The 19,345-nt window shown below is 34.5% G+C and overlaps 1 protein-coding gene across 1 annotated transcript in view; it reads left to right on the plus strand.

The window, feature by feature from the left end:
* The first annotated feature begins 13,320 nt into the window (after window positions 1–13,320).
* LOC113520101 (myogenesis-regulating glycosidase) overlaps window positions 13,321–19,345 on the plus strand; it is a 49,991-nt gene continuing 43,966 nt past the window's right edge. The window contains exon 1 of the mRNA XM_052899850.1: window positions 13,321–13,470. The gene's annotated coding sequence lies outside the window, so the exon portion shown is untranslated. The remainder of the gene's footprint in view (window positions 13,471–19,345) is intronic.

Below are 19,345 nucleotides of genomic sequence, written 5' to 3' on the forward strand. Positions count from 1 at the left end.
TGGTAAATTTTCGTTATGGTAATCTATGGGTGGGGCCATGTTCAGCCATGGATGGATAATGATGATAACGTAAATTTATATGCAACATATTCTTTGATATATAATCAATCAATCAATCAGAAATATTAAAATTTGTTTAAGTATTTTTATAAATTGACATTTTGGGACATTGTCACACTTCGGTAAGTTTCGGTAGACCTCGGCAAGCGTCGGTACGAATGCTCTTAAACGGGGTATGATTATGAATTTTTATCAAACACAAATATGGGCTCATTAATATAATTAATTATTAAGTTTTCACTATTACATGCATAGATTATAAAACGTACAGCGACTTATAACTTGTGTATAATTGTATGTTACATAAAATAAAATGCAATGATATAACCTCCAATAAATATAACCTATTTCTGTTTCACTTCCATTCTATTGGTCTCAATTTACAATCCAGCGTTAATTTAAGTATAAATGTATTATTCCATTTAATATTATTTACCGTCTCTTTCTAATCGTGTAAATGGAATGTATGCAGCTACTGGAGCCGATTCTAAAGCGTCATTTCTCTAAATTTACCTTTTAATATTAATATTTGATAAAAATCTTTATTGTAAGTTAAAATTATTGTAATTTTAGTTTATGATGGTACATAAGACAGTCACCGTATCACCCTTTAACTGTCCACTGCTGAACATAAGACTCCCACTTGGGTTTTTGCCAGTAGTTGCCACGCTTGACAGATGAATTGGCAAACGCAGTTAGGCTTTGGAGATGTTTTAAGAAGGACGCTGCTGTCTATTCCTCGCCCGCCCTTATCTTATATTCGCATATGGGGTCAACTAAGCTGTTGCACGTCGACCCATTGAGATCTTTTGTGCTTCCCCCTGCTTTATACCATCATTTCATAGATCCTTTGTGTTACCTTGACGATATCTCGCGGTTTAAGATATCTGTAGTCCCCTGGTTCTGGATAAGCCGTTCCCAGTACACTCATATGCATACTTGCCAACGAATCGCAGTTGCACATCAAGTGTTCCATGGATTCCGATTTCTCCCCGCACAGTCTGCACAGTGTGTCCGAAGATAGACCCATCTTGTGTAGTATGTGCCTTATTGGCATATGTCCAGTTAAGTCGCCCGCCCTTAGTCGCCTCTTACGGCATCCATTGGATGGAAGGGGTGGCCTATTCTATGCCGGGACCACACGAATTCATTCATGGAAGACATAAGACAGTAATTTGACGATATTATCAAATTAAAACATTAAGAGATAGAATTAGAGACATGATGCCTCAGAATCGGGTTCGATGGCTTTGAGTTCTTTAATTGTCTGTTATTAATTAAAGAGCTACTTGTTATTTCATAATAGTATGTATTGCATTCATACCTTTATTAAGTTAAAATATAGCATTCCCATAAAATATAACAGAGAAAATCACATTTTTTTTTCATTAATATCTGTTATTTAGTCGGTGCTCCAGTTATATTGTTAAATTTTTACATGCAGATCTATCTTAGCCAATCCCAGCAACAGTTAATTATGTATACATTTTTTGTGCATAGCACTTTTAGCACCATAGTTGGTCCTTGTTTTCTTTGATCTTGCTGTCGCTCTAAAACTTTGACAGAGTCGAAGTAAGATCCTTTAGAGTTTACGGGTGAAACAAATAATGATGTAACTGTTATTTTTACAAAAATAACGAGATGTTAAGATTGAACCAAGGAAAATTTTTTAACATTCAATTAAAATGAGTCTTTGTAACTCCAAAATTGAAAATAGAAGAGATAAGAAGGAAGAAGCATTATTATTGAATGAGAACAAAGAAATATAGTGGAATATATAATGTATTTGTATTACATTAAAATATCTTTTAAAATAATTACATATCCAATACACATGTCTTACTTCTTACAATAATAATAAACTTGTAATCGTATTTACCTATTTGTATGGTTATTTTCAGGTTCCTACAAATATATATATGCTAATATAAATATTATAGAATCGTCATTGCATGGCCTTCGACTACGATACGACTTGCTAAACAATATTAACTAAATTCTTGTCTATGGATCTTTCAATTATGTGCAAATATTATACGGAATGGGGAAAATGACTGGTGGTGGAGAGAATGACGAAAGGTTAGCATTTATAAAAAATGTTTTCTCTCCACTATATCCCTTTTTTCTGTTTTGTATCTTGAAAGTTGCCTTAAAAGTCACTTTTAGCAATACAGCGGCCTTATGTTTTATTGCTTACTCCCTACGTGTGTATAATACAAATAAAACAAACTGTATCGTATATATTGTAAACAAAGCATAAATCCTGCAATTCCAACATATCTCTTTTGCCTCCTATATATTCACCAATTTATTCATGCAAACTCGCCGTTTATAAGGACTTTTTACCTTTCTCCACAATATCGCCTATTTGGTCGATATACATTCGTCTAGAGTGGCTTATGACTACCTGCGCCATCTATTGGACAGCAATCCAACAAATCCAGACATAATCAGATCGATTCTTGCAAAAGTAAAGCGTTCAAATATTGTTCAAGTTGAGAAGTAATTCGTTTGAAGTTTATTATTTATTTATACATCAACATGTCATTTGACAATCAATTTTCTATTTATTTGTGATCATCATTGAGTTTATGATAACGAGGACTCTAGAATAAATTGAAAATATCATTTAATCTATCTAAAAAAAAAAATATCTATAGTTTGAAATATATTTAAAGATGGCCATACACGATCACGATTAAGCTTTAAAAGTACTTAAGTAAACTTATCATGCACATTGATAGTCATACCGTAAGAATAAATATCCAGGTAAAACTAACATTCTCGTGGATTTATTATTTAAAACTATTAATGCGCTGGCAACTCGCTTCTGTTTAACATCTTATCTAGTCAGACCTTGCACAATAAATTTGCGCAAATGAATTAATTTGTGACAGCCCTCCCAGTCTTTGCAGGGTCTCAAGAGAAAGCGAATACAGAGTAAAGTATTTAATTGTCAGTTTTACTCAGTCTATTTATTCTTATGTCCATACACCATCAAGGACGCCACTTCGAATCCACTGCAAATTTGTAAATTCAATTGTCATATGGACACCATAAAAAAAATTATATAAAAAAGTGAAAAACCAGTTACTTGTAATTGCTTATCTATAGATAATAATATAGATATCTCGGATTTTTATTGTAGTTTGTGTTTATGCCAATATAAATTATTATATAAAGCATATTATGTTGTTCAAATTATTTTGTAATTGTAGTAACAGTATTAATGTATGAAATTATGTAATATGGGTGCCATAATGCATCTGTGAAGCGAAGAAATGTAAAAGAATGGCTTTAAAATGAGTGTATTGTCATTCAATAAGTTTTATTCTAAATACGTGATTCAAACGACAAAATATGAAACAATCAATATATTATTAAGCAATAATTGCAGATCAAAAAGAGCACGAGCCAATTTTGTTAAAAAAAATGTGTTATATAAATGTGCAGGTAGTGTTTAAATATTAGTGTTATGGCAACATTAGAAAGAGCAAGTATATAAGTTTGTGAATTTAATGCTACGACTTTAACTGTACCATAGACAATTATAAAATTCAGTTATAACGAACTATTGAATGACAATACACATAAAGGAGGTAATCTCAATCACAATTAAACTAATATTTAAGTTACATACGCCTCTGACTACCCCATCTGGGATTACAGTCATGAGGATATAGGATTGTTGCACAGACATCTGCATACCACAATAATAGAGGGTCACGCACGTGATACTCTTAAATGACTGGTTTAATCGATCTGAGAATAATTTTAAGTACCTAAACAATTTTGAGGGATTCTGACATGTCCCATAATGTATTAGAATAAATATTAATTTAAGCAATCAAATTGTTTAAATAAAGTATTAGATATCAAAAATATAATTTTGATTGGACTAGCATAGAGTCAAAAAGCTTATAGTCAAATGGAAATGTCCACATAAAGCTAATAAAAAAATTACCTTAAGACACGCCACCGCTAAGAGTAAGCGGGATAGAAGTCAACGGGAAATTACATTTATGTTTTGAATATGCACTGTATTGATATTGCCATTTGATTTTAAGCTTTATTGTGTTAGTATAGCGCTGTTATTTGGTTGCTTGTAGAGGTATATGTAACGTTATAGTTTATGAATTTTAATTGGCATGTTGGTAACACTGTTCGTAACGCTTGTGATTGTGTCGTATTAATTTTAAGATTTTTTTTTTAAACTACTGATGTTTATCTGTTGCGATTGTTAAATGCTATTATAGAGTTAAAACACGATTTTAAATTTACATGACTTGGTCTGCGCAAGTAGCAATTTTACAAGATCGTCTACAGAGCAGGTTTTGGCAAAGTCATAGACAAATTTATGGTTTTCTTTCGCTTGTAACTTCACTGATGGTGGCAGAATTGAGGTTTGAACTGAAAATGCTAGATATATTAGAATAAAAGATGGAAAAAAAAAATTGTTAAGTCAAAGTTATCGTATTGTATGAAAATTGTTTATGAATTTTCTAAGAATTCCAGAGTTTATACGCACGTTTTATGTAGTTGTGTGCAACGCACCTCATTTTTATGTGATGTTTATTCTAATAATATACTAGTTGTTTTACGTGGCTTCGCTTCGCATAATTATTTTTACAAAAATATATGATAACAAATATTTGGATTTAAAATCTTTAATTTACCGTACAATTTAAATTATTATATTTTCTGATGTTCTAGAAAATTTCTTCCACCGTCAGTGTTGATTTGTAAAGAAAATTTATTTATTTTTTCATGACAAATTATTATGACAAGTACTTAGGAAAATTCATACATACTCATACATATATCAAGTAATTGAACGTAGTTTAGAAAAAAAAATTCCATGTACATTTTCAAAAATATTAGATTTATTTTTGTCAATTTTGTGGATAAAAACTTTCTGCTAGACCACGTCCAATTATAGTTAGTATTTTTTTAATTTGATAAATTGTAAAGCGGATTAAAAATATACTCACCGTACGAATAAATACTCTATGGTCTTAATAAAAAAATAAAAAAAAACTAAATCGCAGGCTCTAAATTGTGTTATCAATAAAAATTGTGCAATAAAGCATTACGCGCCTTTAAACTGTATAATTTTATATTACAATTTTATTGTACTTATGTATATAGAATAAAAAAATAATAATAATAATAAAAGATCTTCATTATCGTTATTATGTTTTAGTATAAACATGTAGGCCATATTATTGTCGAAATTTGTCTATGGATTTTGTTTAAATTAACTGTTAAAAGAATAAGTAAATATCAAAATAATAAACTAAATTAAAATTTAGTTTAAAATTTGTAAAGCTATTGGCTATCTGTAATTTATTATAATGGAAATGTACTAGTGTGCTATTGCACAGATTATAAAAGTACCTTAAAATTTGGCGGGAAAGCCGTAAACAAATTGCCATTTTGTATCCTTAATTTGTATGGCCATGTTAGTACATTATTATTATTATTAAATATATTTTTAATTTAAATGTACGAAAAATATGTAGGTGTCACATTTTTACAAATTTAAAACTACGAAAAAACAAAACACATTGAAGTCAAAGTATTTATTTTTAATGGTGCACACATCGTATCTGTTCCTTATCTGTGGTAACGACATAATGAATTTTCATATAGGAATGGGTAATATATGGAAATATCTGTATATTGCGGTTACAATATTTATATATTGGCCCAAAAATATATATATTAAAGAATATATAGTTATGGGTGATGTTCTATGAAACTCAATATATAAATATCGAAGCGGTAGCGACATTACCCACGCCTACTTATATGGTACCGTTTGTACGATAACATTCCAGTATGGTAAGGTGGTGTGTACATTCTCACTTGCGTATAGTTATAATTAATTATATATTACAGATGTTGAATGTCGCTGTTCTTCGTGTGAACTAAATCATGTATAGATTTTGCTTTAATAAATAAATTGTACTCATTTTGTCTTTTATTATATCTTGTTTTAGCTTTTTTTGGCTGGTCGTGTAGTTCCAGAATAGAATAAGCCAATTTTTCCTTTCCTGTGGATGTCGTAAGACTAAGGAAACCTAATGATCGAGGGTTGGGCAGCAGAGAGGCGCCTCTTAGTACATCTCTAAGAGCCTTTAGGTTGCCAACCCGCCTGCCAAGCGTGGCAACTACTGGCAAAGCTCTCCTTACGGAGAAAGCTGTTCTTTACGTTTCCGTTACGGAGTGGAGTTCATCACGACGATAATACCTAGTCGATAAATGCTTTCGAGCATTTATATATATATATATATATATATATATATATATATATATATATATATATATATATATATATATATATATATATATATATATATATACATAGTTGCCATTATAGATTCTAAATACACAATAGGGGCATAACGCGATTTACAAGCCTTACAAGGATCTTTTTAATGGGTGGAAATGAAATGGTAACCCCGCCTGCGCTATCGGTGTACGCTGGCGGGGCACCAGTGAGGGATGGTAAATGAAGATGAAAGCAGATCAGTTAGCCCATCGTAAAGGATTAACCACAATGGTTTCCAGGAGAACCACGTGGAGGTCGACCTGTTAGGGTGTATTGTTAGCAATGGACTGTTAGAACCCATTACTAATAATCCCTATCCCCCTACCTTGCAAGAATTGCACCACGTCGAAACGACGACGATAAAGAAGCAGATATTTAGGTACTATTTACCTGTAAATAGCTTTTACATCGTGTTAAGTCCAATTATTTTAAATACACAATTGTACAATTGTGTATTTAAAATATGTGTAAACAACGCGAAAATTTATATATATATATATCATAATATAATAATAATTCTTACTTCAGTGCCTTAATATGAGTACAATCTATGAGCACATAGCTGCAGCACGCCGTTCAAACGTCTTCGCACGGTGCTAACACATTACTCACGACCGTTCGTAATGTGTTAAACAGAAGTTTACCAATCATTATTACTTGTTATACGAGATAGAGAGCATTACGGTTTGTTGGTTCGTTTCATTGCAATGAGTCTGCGATCCGATCTTGACATTGAAAATAATTGATTATCAACTAATAATAGATATGTGATTTATTTTATGTCCACTGTTTAAAAACGTAGGGGAAATAAATTACCACACCATTTTTACTCATAAATATAGTAGATTTAAGTTTTATATTATGTAGACAGGGTGTCTCCATACAAATGTTTTGCCAATAAAAAGTCAACTTTTATATCCATGTGTGCATGAATAGGTTTTTTTTTAAATGGATTATAATGGAATGGTAGCTCCAGCCGCGCTATCGGTATACACCGGCGGGGCACCAGTGAAGGATGATAAGTGAAGATGAAGTAGGTCAGTTAGCCCATCGTGACGAATTCAACAAGAATTGTTCACGATGGTTTCCAGGGGGAACCACGCGGAGGTCGACTCAATAAGGCATATTGCTAGCAATAGGACTGTTAAACTCCATTGCTAACAATCCCTTTCCCTACATGAATAGGATTACCATAATATATGTACATTTATTATTGAATATAATATGGGAGAAATTATATTGTTAAATCAAATTGAAAAATAAAAACGACAAAAAATCTTACGTTTTCGTATTTAAAGGAATAAATACACATGAAGAATTAAACAGTGCACAAATCGTCATAGTCGTAGAATACTGACGGATCTGACAAAGATTACATATAAAGATCTGTAAGTATTCTACGACTATGACGAAATATTCGTAATTATGCTTATTTTTACTGATAACGTTGATTTATATCTCTCGTTTTTAAATCATGCAAAATGGCCGCTATTTTAATTAATACAAATTTGTAAACAATACGTACATATACCCATTGTTGTCTTAAAAACAATTCCCGATTCATGACCTTGGAAATTTTTAATCCAATTCCTTGTAATTTGCGACACTAAAAACAATTACTTTTTTTTTATTTAAAAAAAATATGAGCCAAATTTTAGTCGGCCAAACGTAAATTTTTTCTGATGGGTGAAAATGGTATGGTAACCCCGCCTGCGCTAACGGGATACGCTGGCGGAGCACCAGTGAAGGGAGATCGGTGAGAATGAAAACAGGCCAGTTAGCCCATCATGATGAATTCATCAGGAATTAACCATGATAGTTTCCAGGGGGAACCACGAGGAGGTCGACCTAGTTAGGTATATTGCTAGCAATGGGATTTTCAGTCTCAAGTCAGTCAGTCAGTCAGTCAGTCAGTACTAACAATCCCTTTCCCCCCGCCAAACTTCAATTTCACTGACAAAATTTGACCCGTTCTCATACCTGATGCTCTATCTATATAATTTATAATCTATACAGAACTATTGCGTGCAGCTAACACGACAGATTATTGCTATGTGCACAACGATTTTAAAATTGACTTCAATTGTGTAATAAATTACCTAAATAGCGCATTTTATACGCTAATTCAGTGTTAACCGATCACGCAGGATCCGTGTAGACAGGATGAGCATAGATATCACAAATATATCTAACACTGAAGTTGGAAAAAAATAAAATAAAAATTATTCTATAATATATATATACTCTTAATAGTGCGAACTACCAGTCCCATTTCTAGCAATATACCCTGACAGGGCGACCTCCACGTGGTTCCCCTTGGAAACCATCGTACTGCATTCCAGGTGTATTAATCACGATAGGCTAACTGACCTGTCTTTTCATCCTCACCTATCATCTCTCGTTGTGGATACTCATGGGCAGCAGCGGTAGTCACTTATCATCAGGTGAGCCGCATGTTCGTTTGCCCTCGGTTTTTTTTATACCACTGAGGTGGTAAACAAGCATACGGCCCACCTGATGGTAAACGGTTACCTTAGCCTATGAACGCCTGCAATACCAGAGGTATTACGCGTACGTTGCCAACCCTGAAGAAACCTCTTTACCCCCCTTTTGAAGAACCCCATGCTGTAGTCTCTTGGGAAAACCTCGGTAGGGAGCTCATTCCATAACCTGAGTGTTCGCGGGAGAAAACATCTCTGAAACCGCGTTGTACGCGACCATTTAGGCTGTAAGGTATGAGGGTGAACTCCCTGTCGATGGCGAGCCGTAAGATGATAGAAAGTGGCCGTAGGCATCATATTGAATAATTCCTCTGAGCACAATCCGTTGAAAAAATTGGTGTTGTCAAAATGTCTCCATATGAAATATAACATCTGCCAGCGTATAATTTCTGCAGGTACCTAATGACCAGTTCCGCCGCCGGTAACATTAGCTCGACGCTGTCTCTTATACATTATACACTATGTCCTGTCAGACGAATTCACTCAGATTCATATTACAGCCTATTTATCTATTAATATCCCTTTTGTGCGACGTAACTTAAGAAAACTCGGACGTTAATTCTCTGCAACCGTTTTAAACGGATAAGAGAGTTTTACTATTGCGACACTAGGCGGCGCCACTTAAAAAAGTATGATAGACAAAAGGTGTTTCACTTTACAAATCATTTTCTCGGGGGGAAAAGGATTGTTAGTAATGGAGGCTAAAAATCCTATTGCTAGCAACCTAACCTAACCAGGTCGAACTTCACGCGGTTCCCCCTGGAAACTATCATGGTTAAATCCTGAAGGACTAACTGGCCTGTTTTCATTCTCATCTATCATCCTTTACTGGTGCTCCGCCAGCGTATCCCGTTAGTGCAGGCGGGGTTACCATACCATTTTCGCTCATCAAAAAAAAACTTCGTCAGTTTTAAACCAATTTGGACAATTATTTTTTTATCTGAAAAGTTATAGGTACTTGCAAATTGATCCCATAGAAATTTTAACAAAATCGGTACAGTAATTTAGTTATTAGATCGAAATTACTGGTTTTGTCACAAATGAAGTCAGTTGGGGGGAAAGGGATTGTTAGTAATGTGATCGAATAGCTCCATTACTAGCAATATACTCTGTCAGGAAGACCTCCACGTGTTTCCCCCTGGAAACCAACGTGGCTAATTCTAGATGAATTCGTCAGGATGGGCTAACTGACCTGCTTTCATCCTCATCAGTCATCAATCACTGGTGCCCCGCCATTGTATACTGATAGCACAGACGGGGTTACCATACCATTATCACCCATAAAATAAATTGAAGTCGGTTTTCTTAAGGGACACAATCTTTAATTATCATACATTAAAAATTACAAATTAAGGTTATATACATATAAATATGTAGTTTCTCTAGCTATATGAAATAGAATTTTATTCTTTATTCTTTATTGTACACAAAATATAATGTTAATTATATTTTACTATCGTATAATTTCGTCGATTGTTTATATTTAAAAAGTATACCACCCACTTTGTTCTAAACGTCACAACCTCTGCTATCTCGTAATTTTTAACCTTTGTATTGTTTTTAATAAAAAAAAAAGATACATTTTATAAAGGCCAGTGTTACTAGAAAGGAAAAAGCTTTTATTACCACAGGGAGATTTGTACAAAAGTCGATTGCTCGGGTACCTCTGTCCCATTCGTGTTTCAACCGTGAAGCAGTTGTGTTTGCATGGCTGTGTTTCGGTTTGAAGGGTGGGATATGGCGTGAATTTACTGGGTACAGAGGAATAACACCTGAGTCCTCAGGAATGGCAACGCATGGGGGGTATCATGGGCGAAACAGTATACTCTGTTATGTCCATGGTACTGCTCATGTCTATAGGCGACGTTTGCCACTTTCCATCAGGTGGGCCGTCAGCTTGTTTGCCATTCTAAGTTGTATAAAAAAAATCACCATCATTTCAGCCATTATCCGTCCACTGCTGGACATAGGCCTCCCCCATAGACTGCCATAAAGGAGCGGTCCTGAGCCACTTGCATCCACTGACTCCCCGCAATACATTTTTTAGAGGTTGTCAGTCCATCTAGTGGGGGTTCGTTCTACACTACATTTGCTCGTACGGGGTCGACACTCAAGGACCTTACTTCTCCATCGGCTGTCGGTTCTTCGAGCTATGTGACCAGTCCATTGTCAATAATGACCTTTGTGTTGTTTTAAATAAAAAAAGACCGGTGTTACTAGAAATATATTTGAAAGGAAAAAGTTTTTTTTTTCTGCCATAAAAAGTGGAATAAAACGATGATTTCTATCACGTAGGCAATAAGTGTACTCGATAAGTGATTTGAAGTCATTCTGAACGCTATCATCCACTGTATGAGTGAGCATTTACTTTATAATCACAGATTTCTCCTAATATTATAATTATGGAGGGAAAGGATTGTTAGTAATGGAGACAGAGAACCCCATTGCTAGCAATATACCTAACCAGGTCGTTTCCCGCGGTTCCCTCTGGAAACTATCATGGAATATCATAAATAAGATCCACCGGATATCTATATGTCCACATTATAATTTTTTTAAATAATTCAAGAATATTCTTTTAAAAAGGATATAATTACATAGAGTATTTAAATTTTAAAAAATATACATCATAACATGATAATCTTTGGCAATCCCGAAACAGTTTCGATAATTCATTGCTAATTGATAAAACTTAATCCCAAATAAGTCCCGACAAAGAATAGGCCATCCCTTCTATTCCCGTGGATGTCGTAAGAGGTGACTGAGGGAACTTAATAATCTAATCGCATAGCAGCGTCCCTCTTTAAAGATCACCAAAACCCAAACTGCGGTAGCCAATCTCAGGCAGATTGATTGATTGATCAGGCAGACCAAGCTTGGCAATTACTGGTACAATCCCCCCCAATCGCAAACGGACAACAAGGAACGCTGCTAGTGAAATTATGGTGTACTGAGATATAACACCTTAGTCCTCAGGAATGGCAACGCATGAAGGGCATCAAGGGCGACACATTGTACTCTGTTTTTTTATGGTTGAAAATGGTATGGTAACTCCGCCTGCGCTAACGGGATACGCTGGCGGAGCACCAGTGAAGGGTGATCGATGAGAATAAAAACAGGCCAGTTAGCCCATCATGATGAATTCATCAGGAATTAACCATGACAGTTTCCAGGGGGAACCGCGTGGAGGTCGACCTGGTATATTGGTATTGGTATATTGCTAGCAATGGGATCCTCAGTCTCCATTACTAACAATCCTTTTCCCCCCAATATACTCTGTTTTGTCCATGATACTGTTCATGTCTATAGGAGATGGTTACCATTCCATCAGGTTCCATCAGTCTTAGTAGCATAAAAAATATTATAACAAGACATTTGAGGGAGGGAAAGTGATTGCTAGTAATGCGGACTATCAATCCCATTACTAGCAATATACTCCGTCAGATCGACCTCCACATGGTCCCTCTTGGAAACCATTGTGCTGAATTCCAGGCTGTATTCATCCTTATGGGCTAACTGACCTGCCTGTCCATTCTCACCTATCATCCTTCACTGGTGCCTTGCCAGCGTGTACCGTTAGCACAGGCGGGGTTGCCATTTCATTATAGACGTATTTAAAAAAAAAACAAGATCATGAGCCACTACAAATTTATGATTAGTAAATTGACCTTCGATAATTAAAATCTCACTTGATAGTGTTATTTATATTATAAAAAACTATTAAAATGTCTTATTAGTGATAAGCACGACCTTGTACATTACTTCTTTATTAATATGTATATTATATTTATATTGCGTATTGCCTTAATGTGTTACTATAATTGTCACGTATTTTTCACCACATCTGCCCTTCATACGCTTTCTGTTTTTACTCAATGGTTAGCTGGTTGGGGGAAAGGGATTGTTAGTAATGGAGACTGAGAATCCCATTGCTAGCAATATAGCCAACCAGGTCGACCTCCTCGCGGTTCTCCCTGGAAACTATCATGGTTAATTCCTGATGAATTCATCATGATGGGCTAACTGGCCCGTTTTCATTCTCATCTATCACCCTTCACTGGTGCTCCGCCAGCGTATCCCGTTAGCGCAGGCGGGGTTACCATACCATTTTCACCCATAAAAAAAAAGGTTAGCTGGTAGAGAATGTCATATGGCATTAAGCTCGCCATTTGTACAAAGTTTTATTGTGCAATAAAGAATAAAATAAATAAATAAATAAATATGTATGTTTTTTTTTGTGTACAATAAAATATATCAGCTGTCGCCCCTCACTATATCACAATGTGTACAACATACTCGTTTTTTTTTTTAATTAGCGGAGCAAAATCCTAAATCACAGTGTGGCTAGATTAGTTGTAAGTTTCATTGTAAACGTGACAACGTCTGTAAACAGATCAGCCACTCGGTTTGATGGTACTGAAGTAAATGAATAGACAATGAGGCAGTAAGTGTTGTGCGCGCTTCGTCTCCACTCTTGCGCAGCTCTCTTGGAGACCATTGTGTTTTGTATACGCGAACTGTGATTCGAATACCGAAACTGTGGTCAGTGATAGAATAAGAACACTACTTTTTTATGTATGTATTTTTTTTTTTTATTTTTCCATAAATATATTATCTTAATATATAAAAATTTGAGATTTGTGGGACAACAAAAAAAAAACCGACTTCCCTCTTGACAAAAGTGGTTATTTTGATTTAAAAACTAAAGTACTGAATCGATTTTGATAAAATTTCCATGGGACCAATCTGTATATATATCTTTTCAGACAAAATAAAAAGTCATTTTCCAAATCGGTTTAGAACCTCCGTATTTTTGGAGTGTCTTGAAAATTCTGTGTTCGGACACGCTAATCTCCTAAACCGCTGAACCGATTTTAATGTGTATTATTTGCTCCAATTTGAAAGTTGAGATAGTTTGAACTTCAATAAAAAAAATTTATACAGAAAGTGGCAGTAAAGTGCAAAACGAAACGAATGGAATTTTTGCATTGTAACAGAATTTTAGCTACTATCTATTTACTTTTATAAGTGTTTACATTAAATTTTTATTCATTAATTCTTTATTGACTATATTACATAAAAAAAAGTTTGGTTAGAAAAGACACACTTAATGCTTTTTAACATTTTCTCCCAGACGACCTTTAGTAAAACAGAATATAGTGAAAAATATTGATATATGTTTAGTAAGAAATAAAAGTCGATTACTTAGGTACCTCTGTCCCGTTCGTGTTTCTACCGTGAAGCAGTTGTGTTTGCATGGCTGTGTTACGGTTTGAAGGGTGGGATATGACGTGAATTTACTGGGTACAGAGGAATAACACCTGAGTCCTCAGGAATGGCAACGCATGGGGGGTGTCATGGGCGAAACAGTGTACTCTGTTATGTCCATGGTACTGCTCATGTCTATAGGTGACGGTTACCACTTTCCATCAAGTGGGCCGTCAGCTTGTTTGCCATTCTAAGTTGTATAAAAAAAAATGTTTTATTAATTAAAACAATAGTTGGATTAAATATGTTTACATAATATTTGATAGAGATTAATATTAGAAATTTACTGGACTAACTATTATATTTTACATCATACCATACCTTACAATAATAATAAAATTAACTACCATATCTGTCCTCTATCTGTATTAAAAGGTGACTGTAGTAAGATAGAAATAGACAGAAATAGTCAATATAACTACCTCTGTGCCACTCGTATTTTTTCTTACAACCAGTTTTTTTTTTATGGGTGAAAATGGCATGGTGACGGTAATTCCGCCTGCGCTAATGGGATACGCTGGCGGAGCACCAGTGAAGGGTGATAGATGAGAATGAAAACAGGCCAGTTTGCCCATCATAATTAATTCATCAGGAATTAACCATGATAGTTTCCAGGGGGAACCGCGAGGAGGTCGACCCGGTTGGGCATATTGCTAGCAATGGGATTCTCAGTCTCCATTACTAACAATCCCTTTCCCCCCTTTACAAACAGTTGTCCTTGCATAGCTGTATTTCGGTTTGAAGGATGGGATATGACAGTGAAATTACAAGATCCAGAGAACGACTTTTGTCCTTACGAACCCATGGGGTACTATCATCGTATTTTGCGATGTGTGAATGCTGTTCCTATAAGTAATGGCTATCATTATCCATCAGGTAGACGGTCAGGTCGCAATTTTTAAATGCACAAAGGATCATAGTCTACGTAACCGTTTACCATTGGGGGGAAAGGGATTATTAGTAATGGAGACTAAGAATCCTATTGCTAACAATATACCCAACCAGGCCGATCTCCTCGCGGTTCCACCTGGAAACTATCATGGTTAATTCCTGATGAATTCATCATGATGGGCTAACTGGCCTGTTTTCATTCTCATCTATCACCCTTCACTGGTGTTCCGCCAGCGTATCGCGTTAGCGCAGGCGGGGTACCATACCATTTTCACCCATAAAAAAAACTGTTTACCATTGGACGTATGCTTATCTAAGCCATATTTTATTAGCTGTGTCTGAACTAATGTTATAATTCCCTATATAATGTAATTATAGTTTTTTATTTAATAAATAATACGTCAAGATACATTTTATGCGTAAGTATATAGAATACTGATAAAAAAAAGACGAGTCAGTTAATTTGAAAATTAGTTGATAAAAAGTTGACCCGTTTTTGAGACTCGATGCTCTATCTATATAATCTAAGGTTATTTGTTATTTACAACGAGAATATTGTTTATTACTATAGGTACATTATGTACGTATGTTCATCACCCGTAAACAGTTCTCATCTGAATAGGGCTCATTGTTCGTCCCGAGGTCTTAATTAGTATTCTAATACATGTGTGTATCGAGATTATGATCGACAGATAAGATTATATAATGGTTTATATATTTCGCTGGAAGCATCATAGCCAGTGTTGCCAGATTGAGTATTATTTTCGGATTTTTCGGTAAAAATTTGTTTCCGAAATTTTGGAGCAATAAAATTTTTAGAGGAATTTTTTGAAGGAAACTGAAATGCACTTTGCACTTGAAATTTGTGTATATTTTTTTAAACTATGAGTACTTAATAGTTTTGGTACTTCTAAACTCTGTACAGGTATATAGGTAAGGTACATAATTACAGGGAAATGCATGACTAAAGTTTAGTTTATATAGATAGAGTGTCTCCATATAAACGCTTCGAGAAAAGCGGGTCAACTTTTTCAAACAATTTTGCGTGATAAATAAGTTATATGCGTAAATGATTCCTTTATAACTTCTATATTTAGTTTGTCTTATAATTTTTGCATCTTTTTAATGCGTAAAAACTCAAGTTTAAATAATTAAATATAGATACGTCAAAATACATTATGTGTGTGTAAGTATATAGAACACTAATAAAAAAAGCAAGGTGGCTAGCTTGACAATTAGCTGACAAAAAATAACTCTTTAAGACTCGATGCTCTATCTAGGTATCTAATCTAAGTATTAAAAATACGTAATGAAAAGAGAAGGAAAGGGGAAGCTAGAAACAGAAGAATAAACCTTTTTCGTCATTCATTTTGTAGCACATGATAAAACGTAGTGAAAAAGATATCACTTTGTGATAGGGTAAAAATCCTAAAAATTGTTTGTCAGTTTGGAGAAAAAATATTTCAGGTTTGGGTAAAACTCAATATTCTCGTCTGGCAACCTTGACTGTAATACAGTGTTATACTGACCAACTAATGGTCATAAACTCATTTCTGTCCAAGACTAAACAAGTAGGTTTTGGTCGACAAAAAAAGTGACCACTGATAACTGGTCGGCTATCTCTTAAAATGAATAAAATTTATTTGAATTTGAATTAGGTCTAACTGTATGTCTACAAACAAATTTTGCGTCACAACCTCCGCAAAGAAAAGAAGAAGAGATCGTTAGTAATGATTGGTCATGTCGACCACCACGCTGCACCACTTAGAAACCATCGTGTTAATTCTTGATGAATTCGTCACGATAGGCTAATAGGCCCTCTAGACAAGTGACAAGCGAATTCGTCAATGGAATCCATATCGCTAGCGAGTCTGTGAGACAGAATGAGATAGCAACGCCGGATGACTCGTTCCAACTCACGAACTCGCTAGCGATGTCGATTCCATCGACGAATTCGCTTGCCACTTGTCTAGAAGCCCAGATCTGCTTTCGATCTCATCAAATCGACCCTCATTGGCGCCCCATAAGTGTACACCAATATTGCAGGCAGGGTTACCGTTCCGTTTTCATTCAGTTTTTTTTTATTTGCGTAAAGAAAAAAGCAGATACATTTGTCACATTATTTGGAATAAACACGAGCGTAAACCCTACTTCCGCAAAATATTCGTCACGATGGGCTAACTGACTTGCCTTTTAATCCTCACCTATCACCGCATGCGCTATCGGTATACACTGTCGGAGTATCAGTGAGAGGCGAGAGGTTTCATCCGAAAAGGCAGATCAGTTAGTCCATCGTGACGAATATTTTGTAGGAATAGAGTTTATGCTCATTTCATTTTCATCCATTAAAAAAAGCCACGACATTTCATGGTGTTACGCATTCATAAGTTACGGGAACAAGTCACCAATTTAATAATAAACAAATAGTGTGCGTGCGCAAAGCACTTTGTTTTAATTACTTAGGAGGCGTGTTCTATGTTATGATTTATTAACTTAATACTTACATAATCATTATTTACTTATTTACAATATCGCGAGAGGTAAACATAAATAGGCATACATATAAATAAAGAGCTTCATAAGTAATTCATTTTTTTTTATACAACTTAGAATGACAAACAAGCTGACGGTCCACCTGATGGAAAGTGGTAACCGTCGCCTTTAGACATGAGCAATACCATGGAAATAACAGAGTACTCGTATACTGTTTTGCCCATGATACCCTCCATGCGTTGCCATTTCTGAGGACTCAGGTGTTATTCCTCTGTACTTCAAACCGAAACGCAGCCATGCAAACATAACTGCTTCACGGTTGAAACACGAATGGGACAGAGGTACCCAAGCAATCGACTTTTGTACAAAGTCTCCCTCTGGTATTATTGAGATGTTAACAATCACCATTTTCAGGAAATATTCATATTCATCAGTCCTCAAAACCTTTTTTCACAGTACTTAAACGTCATTTTATTTATTTATTTTAGATAACTTAGATCCATTTTTGTTAGTGAGTGTACTTAAAAATGTTAATACTTAATCACTAGTAATGATCTAGTCCTCTCGGCGAGCATTCTCACTAGAGGACTATCTAATTTATTTTCAAGTACGTTCAGGATACTGTTGCCTTATGTTGTTATGTAATAAAAATTTTAACAGACTTCAAGTAAACTCTTGAATTTACTTAAGACTTACTTTATACTTAAAAAAGAAAATGAAGAAAAAAAGACAAGATGTAATACCAAGGATTAAAAAAAAAGACATGCAGGCATGAATGTCTATTGAATGAACTATTGAGAATTGGATTGAAACAGTTTGTATGTAAAAAATATGTTATATTAGCGACTAACTAACTAATATCTGATGAAAAGATGACAAAATGTATATATATATATATATATACTTTTCATATCCTTCGACACTTCGTACATTATCATCATGCCTTTGTTCCATATTTATTCAACGAGGGTGTAATAAATTTTTTTAGTCCTTTCCTTCTTTGTGTTTTACCTTTAAGTACGTTAATTCTATGGTTTACTCCTTTCCTGTTTATGTCGCATTTGACACCCCATACATGGTTCTAAATTTTAACTTTAAACTCTGGTTATTTCGTAAACAAAAAGCGTTAAAATTATGCAATATACAAAAATGTGTATAATTAATTACATACTATTTTTCGCCCACAACTTCGTCATGAGAGAAATATGTCATAGAAATATGTAAACAGTGACCTGAATAAAAAGCCTTTATCTTTCTCCATCCCATATGGAATGTTCATACCAAGTTTCATAGTAATTGTAAAACTGTTTAGGTGCTAAGTACTAACAAACAAACTTAAACATTTATAATACTAAGTACTTTATAATACTATTGGTTTAAATCGAGTGAACTCTGATGGTAAATAATGTAATTACATTGTTGAATGGTAGATGGAGCTTTGTACAAACGCTCGGGTAGATGTTAAGTCGATCATGACAGTACTTGTTTGTTCTATTAAAAGACAAGAAAGGCATTTTATTTATTAAATACATTTATATTGTTTGTTTGTTTGTTTTCAAAAATTCTTTATTTATCATAAGTGATTACAAATATAATAAATTCCGGTGTACGTAAGCCTAGAGTTTACAATCAGCCATAAATCGTTTGGCGAGTATTATACACTCCTTGAAACATTTAAAATAGAGATACAAGTATCTATAATTCTACACAACATAAAAACTTACATTACATGATGTAACTTATTAATTATAATCATAAAATAAACACAGAATGCACATATTTGTAAATTATGCATTAC

This window comes from Galleria mellonella, unplaced genomic scaffold (assembly GCF_026898425.1).
Source record: "Galleria mellonella isolate WM207_F2 unplaced genomic scaffold, CSIRO_AGI_GalMel_v1 utg1217, whole genome shotgun sequence".
In the NCBI taxonomy this organism is placed as follows: Eukaryota; Metazoa; Arthropoda; class Insecta; order Lepidoptera; family Pyralidae; genus Galleria; species Galleria mellonella.